At 39.0% G+C, this 11,309-nt stretch overlaps 1 pseudogene; it reads left to right on the top strand.

Annotated features, from left to right (window-relative positions):
- Positions 1 to 1,377: 1,377 nt before the first annotated feature.
- LOC123631202 lies at positions 1,378 to 1,469 on the top strand (annotated as a pseudogene).
- The last annotated feature ends 9,840 nt before the right edge of the window (positions 1,470 to 11,309 follow it).

Here is an 11,309-nt window from a genome sequence, read left to right on the forward strand (position 1 = left end):
TTTCTATACACAAATAATGACATAATTGAAAAGAAATCAAGAAAACAATCTTACCTATTGTAGAATTAAAAAAACCTTAGAAATAAATTTAACCAAGGACATGAAAGATCTGTACACTGAAAATTGATGAAAGAAATTGAAGATGACACAAATAATTGGAAATATATCCCATGTTTATGGAGCAGAATTATTAAAATTTCCATACTACCCAAGGCAATATACATATTAAAAACATAATCCCCATCAAAATCCCAATGACATTCACAGAAATAGAAAAAAACAAGCCTAAAATTTGTATGGAAACATAAACGACCCTGAATAGCCAAAACAATTCTGAGAAATAAAAACAAAGTTGGAGGCATCACATGTCCTGATTTTAAATTACATTACAAAGCTATAGTAATCAAAACAGTATGGTACTGGCATAAAAAAACATAGACCAATGGAATAGAATAGAGAGCCCAGAAATAAGTTCTAACACATACAGTCAACTAATTTTGGACAAGGGCACCAAGAGGACCAATGGGAAAAGGACAGTCTCTTAAATAAATGGTGCTGGGAAAACTGGATTGCCACATGCAAATGAATGAAATTGGACCCTTATCTTACACCATACACAAAGCAACTCAAAATGGATAAAAGACCTAAATGTAAGACATGAAACCATAGAACTCCTAGAAGAGAACATAGGAAAAAGCTCTTTGACATCAGCCTTGGCAGTGATTTTTTGCATATCACACTGAAAGCCCAGTGTACAAATGCAAAAATAAATGGGACTACATCAAACTAAAAAGCTTCTGCACAGCAAAGGAAACAATCAATAAAATGGAAAAGGCAATGTACAGACTGGGGGAAAAATTGCAAACTACCTATCTGACAAGGGGTTAATATCTAAAGCTTATCGACCATCTTACAACTCAATTGCAGAAAAACAAATAATGAAAGATGGGCTAAGGACCTGAACAGACATTTCTTCAAAGAAGACATAAAAATGGCCAACAAGTATATGAAAACAGCCCAACATTACATTAATCATCACAAAAATGCAAATTAAAACCAGATGTGAGATAGCAGTTCATACCTGTTAGGATGCTATTACCAAAAAGACAAGACATAAAATATGTTGGTGAGGCTGTGGGGAAAAGGGAACCCCAGAACACTGGTGGGACTGTAGTCTGCATTCCCGTGTTCATTGCAGCGTTACTCACAGTGGCCAACATACAGAAACAACCTAAGTGTCTGTCAACGGACAACTGGATAAAGAAACTGAGATTACATATGCGTGTATTTATATGTACATGTGTGTATATATGTGTGTTAGTATATATATATTTAAAGAGAGAGAAACGAATTCAACCCTGAAAAGAACAAAATCTTGTGCTCGCTTTGGCAGCACATATACTAAAATTGGAACGATACAGAGAAGATTAGCATGGCTCCTGTGATTTAAAAAAGTATTAAAAATTTTAAAATAAAAAATAAAATTTTTTAAAACTTAAAACAAAGAACAAGGTCTTGCCATTTGCCACATCATGAATGACCTTGGAGGACACCATACTAAGTGAAATAAGCCAGACACAGAAGTAAAAATATTGCATGATCTCACTTATATGCACAATCTTAAAAAAATTCAAACATACAGACAGAGAACAAAACAGTGGTTAGGGGGAAAGGAAACAGGAAAATATAGGTCAGAAGATACAAAGTAGCAGACACGTAGGATGAACAAATCTAGAGATCTATTGTACAACACGAGGACCACAGGTAACAAAATGGTACTGTATTTGGTATTCATGCTAAATAAGTAGATCTTAGCTGTTCTTGCCACAAAAACAAACCAAAACCATGGGTAATTTTGTGAAATGATAGATATATTACTTTGCTTCACTACAATCACCTTTTTACTATCTATAGTATCCCATAATATCATATTGTATACCTTAAATGTACACAATAAAATTTTTTAAATAATAATTCATGAGGCCCAGAAAGAGTAACAAATGAAGACTACTTCTCTGTGACCTTGAGGAATCTTTGGAGTTGAAAGACACAGGATAAACACTGCACACATCTGTGTGTGTTTATATGCATTTTGTGTGTGTGTGTGTGTGTGTGTGTATGAAATTGCTGTTTTTATAGACAAAAAATGGTAAAGCATCTGTAATTTCATATCATTCAGCCATATATACTTACCTTTGACAAACATAATACATACGGTTAGTCCTCAATGTCATTCATAGGTTTTTTGGAAACTGACTTTAAGCAAAACGACATATAACAAAAACCAATTTTACCACAGGCCAATTGATATAAACAAGAGTTAAGTTCTAATGACGTATTTCTAGTCTCAGAAACATCGCCAAACTTCTAAATAAAGACCCAAAACACTTTTAATACTAAACATTGAAATAAATGTGAGCCATACATATATTTACGAAAGAGTAATAAAAACAAGCAAGATAATTAGTTACCCAATTTTGGGGGAATCAGTGAGTCACGGTGTTCATAGTGGTGGCAGGTTTAATCAAGGAATAAATGTTTGCAAAGCAAAAATTGTAACAAACACCCCCAACCACCAGGTAGTTCAAAAACAATAACAAATATGGCAAATTTGCTGAGCGCTGTAGTACCACATTGTTATTTTTTAGCACTCGCATGATTATCATATATTTTATGAATTTTTATTTTATAATAATTTGTATTCATTCATTTTCCAACCAGCTTATTCCAATTCAGAGTCACAGGTGACCAGCTCCCACCCCAGCAGCTCAGGGCACAAGGCAGGAGCCAGCCCTGGACAGGATGCCATCCCATCACGGGGCGCACTCATACATACAGCACAGTCACTCCAGAAGGGGACAATTTAGATGTGCCAATTCACCTGCAGCGCACATGTGTGGGACGCGGGAGGAAGCCGAGGAGGCTGAGAAAACCCACACAGACATGGGGAGAACGTGCAAACTCCACACAGACGCAGACAGCGGCCCGGGACGGGAATCAGTTTTTTTCTCATCCACATTATAACCAAATGATGTTGAACGAAACGAGGTTATTTGAGGACTTGCCATACTGATCAAAAATAAAAAGGGATAGAAATGATCTTGGAGAGATCAACTGGTAAGGAGCCAAGAGGTGAGTAGAGAACGTGGAGAATAAACGACTTATTCAGATATTGTTGCTTTGGCTGTGAGAGAAAAAAAGAAAAAAAAAACAGATATTGTTAAATTGTTAAAAATCTATCACTGATTAATATAATTTGATTATGTTTAGTACTTAATTTAAATGATATAATATATAGCTATGTAAATTACTTTTTTTTTTTTTGAGACAGGGTCTCACTCTATCACCCAGGCTAGAGTGCAGCGGTGCAATCACAGCTCACTGTAGCCTCCAATTCCTGGCCTCAAGCAATCCGCCCACCTCAGCCTCCCAAGTAGTTGGGACTACTTGCATGTGCCACCATGCCTAGATAATTTTTCTAACTTTTTTTCTTTAAGAGATGGGGTCTTGCTATGTTACCCAGCTTGTGAATCTTTTTATACAAACACATGCCTGTATTGTCTCCCATGGATGACAAATTTACTCCCCATACCTGACCTTATTCAAGCCCCCAGTTGACATCATTCAGTGTGTTCACTCTGGAAACACACACTATAAGAAATGGTTATTGGAGCTGGTTGAGATCAAGTTCTTAGGGCATATTGTCTCTTAACACAAGTTCAGATGATTTATCCCAACAGAGATCTCCACAGTCCCAAAGTGGTATCCCTTTCCCCAAATCATCAAGGATATTCCTTGGATTCATCCCACATTTCAGTGTGACCACCCTGCCAATGAAACTATTCAAAAAGATCACATCTCTACTAATAGTAGAAATAATTAGCTGGGCATGGGGGCTTGCGCCTGTAGTCCCAGCTATTCAGGAGGCTAAGGCAGGAGGATCCCTAGAGCCCAGGAGTTTGAGGTTGCAGTGAGCTATGATGACGCCACTGTACTCTACCCAGGGTGACAGAGTGAGACCCTATCTCAAAAAAAAAAAAAAAAAAGTTCCTGGATGAATAAAATAGAGCGATTCAGCAAACTAAAACTTTTCACCTATGCTAGAACACTAATCTCCTTCAATCCACAATGCCTACTCATGGAAGAGGCCAGCATTTCCAATCTCAGGGCTATTTTTTCACAAACCAACCCTAGGCCAATGCTTCCCAAGACTCTGTGAAATAAATCTCAGATTCCTATGCCCAAACCTAAATCTACAATCACAATTTCCAGGGACAAGTTCTGGTAATCTGCACTGGACAAATGCTCTCATAGCCTAAACATGCTTCTTCTGTAAATGTATCTCTTTGTTTAACTCCTAACCCCAGCTCATGTGGTTGAAAGAGCTCCTACAGTGATGGCAGACTTCAACACTGCCTGGGAGAGGCCTGGCACCCGTAACATCTAAAACATCTTGGCCGGACGCAGTGGCTTATGCCTGTAATCCTAGCACTCCGGGAGGCCGAGATGGGAGGATTGCTCAAGGTCAGGAGTTCGAGACCACCCTGAGCAAGAGCGAGGCCCCATCTCTACTAAAAATAGAAAGAAATTAGCTGGACAACTAAAAATATACATAGAAAAAATTAGCCAGGCATGGTGGCATATGCCTGTAGTCCCAGCTACCCAGGAGGCTGAGGCAGTAGGATTGCTTGAGCCCAGGAGTTTGAGGTTGCTGTGAGCTAGGCTGACGCCACGGCACTCACTCTACCCCGGGCAATAGAGTGAGACTCTGTCTCAAAAAAAAAAAAGTCTTCACCGACTGTAGGCTTCTTGAAAGTTGAGTCAGAAACAGACACCATGGACTCTGTTCTTCCAGCAACCCATGTCTAATGCAGTCCCAAATCTTTTTCTGAAGGAAGCAGGGATTAGAAAGACAATCAAGCAAGTGGTTCTTCATCCGTAAGTGGATTATATTAACAGATCAGAATATCAGGGATCCTAGACCCACATCACCCCAGTGGAGATTTCACAGCAATATGGGCCCACCTGGTCCTGTTGGCATTGATGGGGTTCAGAACATGCCCCTCCAAAATGTGGCACCTTGGTATATTGAATATTTTAAACTGAAGGAATTTGAGAAATGGCAGGTGCAGGAAGGACTCTGACCTCCTCTTTCTTCCCTAAAGCAGGTCACCCGCAAATGAGAGGTGCCCTCCTTGGACCTGGAGGAAAGGACCATCCTTATCTCTGAAGATGAAGGGATACTGAAAAGAATTTAAATAAATGGGACTTGCTAAGTTTCCTCCAGTTTATTACCCGTAGCTCATACCTACTGTCCCATCACATTTTCCCACAACTCTGTACTCGTCATCAAACCTAGCATAAAAAGACGCAGGCTTACACCATTCTTTGGGTCTTCATTTGCCTATGAAGGCTCTTGTGTCACGTAAAACTAATATTAAATAAATTTGTCTGCTCTTCTCCTCTTAATCTGTCTTTGTTGGTTAGTTTTCAGACCCGGCCAGAAACCCTAAGAGGGTTAAGGAAAAGTTTTCCTCCCCTACAGCATTCATCCCGTATCCTTCCTCCAGCCACTGATAGGGCTGGTATGGTTCTGTGAGCCAGCAAGGCCTCCTGTGGCAGCAACACTGTTTATTATGTCCCAGCCATTAAAGCCCAGACTCCAGTCTGGATTGCGGGTTATGAGGGCATACTTGGTTCACTAGTTTTCCAGTATTTCTATGTATTTTACAACAGTCCACCTACTGCAGGGTCCTATAGAGGTGTACCCGGGTAAAATATAGATAGACAGGAATGGGTCACTCTCTGAGGTTAATGCCTGTGAGACCTCCAGCTGCCTCACACATTTCCCTAATCTTCTTCCTAACCCTAATTCCTTTAAAAGAACTTGGAGAAACCCAGAGTCCACCCCAGTTCACAGTGCAGACTATGAGAGCAGGAGGGAAGCCACTAGAAGCAACGGCCAAACTGAAAGGCATGCTATAATTAGAACCCGGCACCCCTTACACACAGCCCTGTTATCACAGATCACACACTTCTCAGCCTGCGTGAAGCCCGTCCACCATGTGATGCTCTCTGCCATGCTGTGCCACAGCAAGAAGGCCCATGCTGTGCCATGTTTTTGGACTTCCCAGTCTCCAGAACTCATGAGCTAAATAAATTTTTTTTCTTTATAAATTACCTAGGTCTCAGGTATTCAGTTATAGCCGCAGAAAGCAGACTTAGACAGCATCTTTCCCTTGGGAGTCGATTCCATCAGTAAATCAAGTGGGCAGGTCTCAACACACTCAGGTCTTCACGTCTGACCCCAGGGGTTCCCCTGTGTAATAAGAGAAACTAAAGAGAATTGTGGGAGATTTTGAGCAAGAAAGTGGTACAATGAAATCAGTGCGTTAAGAAGGTTCAGCTGGCATTTGCAGGATAGTTTTGAGGGTAGAAGTTACTGGATTCATGGAAAGACTAGTATAGTAATCAAATGTGGATTCTAAAAGTCTGAATTTGCAAGGTGGTAATATAAAGGAAAATCCATATGTTAGAGACATTGGAAAAGAAAAATCAACTAAATTCAGCAAGTAAAAGTTTTGTTCAGAGAAAAAAGCTTATGACAGATTGAGGGTAGGATTAACATGACTTAAAAATAGAGCCTGGATATGAGAAAATTAGATAATGGAGAAAGCTGGTATTCCTGATGGGGTGAGCAATTTTAGAGATTATTTAGACAAAGCAAACTCTGACTATATATTATTAGAAAGCACCAAGCTCCATGGGCCAATGGGGAAATAAAATTTGATTTCTTTTGTGTATATGTGAATGTGCTTACTGTTTTCTAAATTCAAGAACAGCTCAGCCAAGAAAAAGAACATGAATAGACAATTCACAGAGGAAGAAATCAAATGGCCAATAAGCATTTAAAAATATGTTTAATAGTGGAATTGCAGCTGATAAGGATTGGTTTCTAAAAATAGAATGTAAGGCAAGAGAAAATCAAGTATAGCATAGCCAATTACCTTTGAAAACCTCTTAAACTTCCAATAAAATACAGCATATGTGCTTTGCTGCACAGAATCCTACATGTATGTATAAATATGTAATAGACTGAGTTGGGGAGAGGTCCCGAAGAGCACATTCAGCTTCATTGATTCATAAGAACTCATAGAACTCAGAAAAGCTGTTATATTCATGGTTATGGTTTATTACAGCAAAAAGATAGACATTAAAAGCAGCAAAGGAAGAAGGTGCATTAAGCAGAGTCCTGGAGAAACCAAGTGCAAGCTTAATTCTCCCAGCGCTTAATCTCCCAGCTATAATGTGAAACTATACTTACAAAATATTGTTAACCAGGGAAACTCAGCTGAGCTTTGATGTCCAAGGTTTTTATTGGGGGAGGGTGGTCAGTCATATAGACCTGGAACACATATGTGACTGATCTTAGCTACTCAGTCTTCAGCCCCCGCAGATGTTCAACTGATACAGTGTAGCCCATGGCCTCAGGTGAATAAGAACAGATATTTACTATACTTGTATTCACATTGTTAACATAAATTATCTGGCATGGCCTATGATAACTATACAAAGACACCTGTATTGGGCAGGGTATTCCAAGGGCTTAGAGGTTATCTCCCAGGTGTTGGTCAGTGGCCAGTCTTGAAGACCTTTGGGGCTTTTTTTTTTTTGAGACAGAATGTCGCTTTGCTGCCCTGGCTAGAGTGAGTGCCGTGGCATCAGCCTAGCTCACAGCAACCTCAAACTCCTGGGCTTAAGCAATCCTTCTGCCTCAGCCTCCCGAGTAGCTGGGACTACAGGCATGCGCCACCATACCCGGCTAATTTTTTCTATATATATTTTAGTTGGCCAGATAATTTGTTTCTATTTTTAGTAGAGACAGGGTCTTGCTCTTGCTCAGGCTGGTCTCGAACTCCTGACCTCAAGTGATCCACCCGCCTCAGCCTCCCAGAGTGCTAGGATTACAGGTGTGAGCCACCGCGCCCGGCCAAAGAAGACCTTTGGAATATACAGGATTTAGGTGCCTACATCTTCTGAGTTAACTCTTCAGTGCACATGCACATAAAAAGAAGGACTACATATAATTTATGCAAAACATAGCTGTATAACACTATCTTTGAAGACTAGGATCACCATTCCTTTTCCAGGTAAATACCCAAGTAAATAACATGTATGAACACAGATCTACATTCAAGGATGAGAATAAAAGAGCGAAAATTTGAAAACAAACAATATTCAAGATTAGGAACATGGTTAAATAAATCACAGTTCATTCATATCTTGAACTACTATGTAGCCATTAAAATTCATATATTGGTAAGTGAAAAAATGTTACAATGTAGTTGATTCCCATTATTCACAGATTCTGTATTTGTGAATTCACCTATTCACTAAAACCTGTGACCCCAAAAATCAATACTGGCAGCACATTTGTGGTCATTTGCCAACTTGCACAGAGTGCTAAAAATTCAGTCACCTGATGTGCACATGCTCAGCTGAAGTTGAACTAGGCAATACTCTGCCTTCTTTCAGCTCTCATGTTATAAACAAGTATCCTTTTCATGGTTTATTTACTGCTGTGTATTTCACATTTTTGTGCTTTTTGTTGGTGATTTTGCTGTTTAAAATCTCCCCCAAACCTAGTGCTGAAGTACTGTCTAATGTGTCTAAGTACAAGAGGCTGTAATGTGCTTTACAGACAAAATACTTGCGTTAATCAGTTTTTTTATTTTGGGTTTTGTTTTTGTTTTTGTTTGAGACAGGGTCTCACACTTTGTTGCCCAGGCTAGAGCACAGTGGCAGCATCATAGCTCACTGCACCCTCAAACTCCTGGGCTCAAACAATCCTCCTGCCTCAGTCTCTTGAGTAACTAGGATGACAGGCACTTGCCACCACATCTGGCTAATTTATTTATCTTGTAGAGATGGGGTCTTGCTATATTTCCCAGGTTGGTCTTGAACTCCTGGGCTCAAGCGATCCTCCCATCTTGGCCTCCCAAAGTGCTAGGATTACAAGCATGGGCCACTGTGGCTGGCCAAGATAAGTTTCATTCAGGCATGAATTATAGTTATGTTAGCCATGAGTTTAATGTTAATGAATCAACAATAATGGTGTCTTTAAACAGAAACACACATAAATCAAGATATATATATATATATTAATAGATCAGTTGATGAAAATGTTGTGACCAGAGCCTCAAGAAACGTAACCTTAGATATCTCCCCTAGAAGCAATGGTTCAGTATTTGCTAATTCATTGTTCCCAATGCTTTTATAGAACAAAACTACCAAAGTAATGAGAATTGACTGTATATGTATATACAACATGGAAGGATATATATCAAGATATTAATAGAGGTAGTCTTTGATAATAAGAATGTGATTGCTTTTCATTTTTATACTGTTCCATATTTTCTAGATTTTTCTATTGCCAACATATGTAATACATATAATTGAGGAAAAGTTAGTTATATAATTAATAAGTGTAAGGCTCTGAGAAATAGATTATGACAGTTAAAGACCTCTAACATTCAGGAAGCCATAAAGAGTTTCTAAAGGTACCAGTGGCAGAACTAACTGTACAAAGGAACCAACTAAGTGAGTACTTGGGCTCTCCCTTTGGAATGGTGAGTGGGGGTGAGTACAGAAGGTGGCTGAGTAATATTGTGCTCACTCTTAAAACAAAACAAAATTTCATTTGATTCATTGTCAAAAGCATGGAAGAGAAAATTCTTGTTGGCTTATATTTCGTCCCATCTCCAAGTGAAGCTTGTTGACCAGCTGGGAGATGAAAAGAACCTAGAATGCCTGATTTGTTCCCACGCTGATGCTTGGTGGTAGAAACAATGATGCTGCTACGGGCCTTGCATAACCACCCCATCCCACACCACAGAGTGGTCAGGTTAGACTTCAAGTGAATGTGTTATTTGAAAATCAGTGCTAAGACCACGAAAAAAGCATTGCAGTATTCTGACTATCTCACCCCCAAGCTCCCCCTGGGGAATCTGTGTGTTGTCAACACTTCACCCTCACATTATTCACAGTCTGTGGCAGCTGTGGCAGCATTTTTTCATCGTTGGTTTGTTTTCACCTCCCTTGAGAACCATACAGAACACACCTCCCATTTATGCCAATTCTTCTTTTGCGAAGGATCCCACAGGGCTTCATTAATTTCTCAATCTAGCCCCAGAGGTCACCGCTTCTGTTTCTGGGGCAAAGCACTACCTGATAGCACATACTTGGATAGCCCTTTGAATTAAGAAGCAGAAAAGGGTTCCCACTATTGGCAGCTCAGGAAAATTGCATATGACCACCTAACCTGGAATTTAGGCTGTTATTCTCACCCTGACAAAGATATGGTTGTCATTGGTTTTGAGGTAGGATCACCCTGGGAGTCCAAAAAACATTTAGAACAGATGGACTCCAAAGAATAAAGTTTAAATCAAAGTACTCTTTGGTTGAGTCAAAAATTAGACAAATCTTGAAAGAAAGACTAATGCAATGGGGTCTCCTTATACAATGTATCCAAAAGCCAAAGGAATTAATTTTCCTCTGATATAATAGAACTAGATACAGCAAGAAAGCACTACAGGAAAAACCTAAGGTCAAATGCATCAAGTAGGGAAAACACAAAGCAATTAATGTGAAAGAAAAAGAGGATGGTAGCTCTAAAGGAAAGGGAAATAGGGTGTTATTATCCTTTTGATGATCACAGGCCAAGCCCTCTTCAGCAGGAAAAGGTTTCATTAACTAAATGGCCTGGAAGCTCTTAACACAGATGAATCAGAAAGTTTTTTTCTGGGCAGGGAAGAAAAAGGTTGATTTAAAAATGAGAACCAAAAAGATTTTTCAAAACAAAAATTTCTTATGAACTAAAATTCAATTAAAAATAAAACTCAATCAAAGTTATGGGGAAAGAGTACGAACAGGCAAGTCACACATAGACAAAAAATACAAATTGCTAAGAAACATTAATTATAAGAGAAGTTGAAGATCTCTTAATCAAATAAAAATTAAAACAATGTGATTATTTCTGTAAGATTGGCAAAGATTTAAAAATTGATGACAGGCTGGTCCGAAGGTAGTGAGTTCTCACTTGATTATTCACGGTCAGTTACAGATTGAACTCCTTGTTCTACCACATTCCCCCCTCCTCACTACCACACTTGCTTAGTCTAAAAAAATAAAAATAATAAAATAATAAAATAAAAATTGATGATATTGAGGGTTGACAAAAGAAAATATGAATGTGAATACTCTTGCTGGGATTATTAATTAGTACAACTTTTTTAGAGGGAAACGTAACA

This window comes from Lemur catta, chromosome 1 (genome assembly GCF_020740605.2).
Source record: "Lemur catta isolate mLemCat1 chromosome 1, mLemCat1.pri, whole genome shotgun sequence".
NCBI classification, from domain to species: Eukaryota; Metazoa; Chordata; class Mammalia; order Primates; family Lemuridae; genus Lemur; species Lemur catta.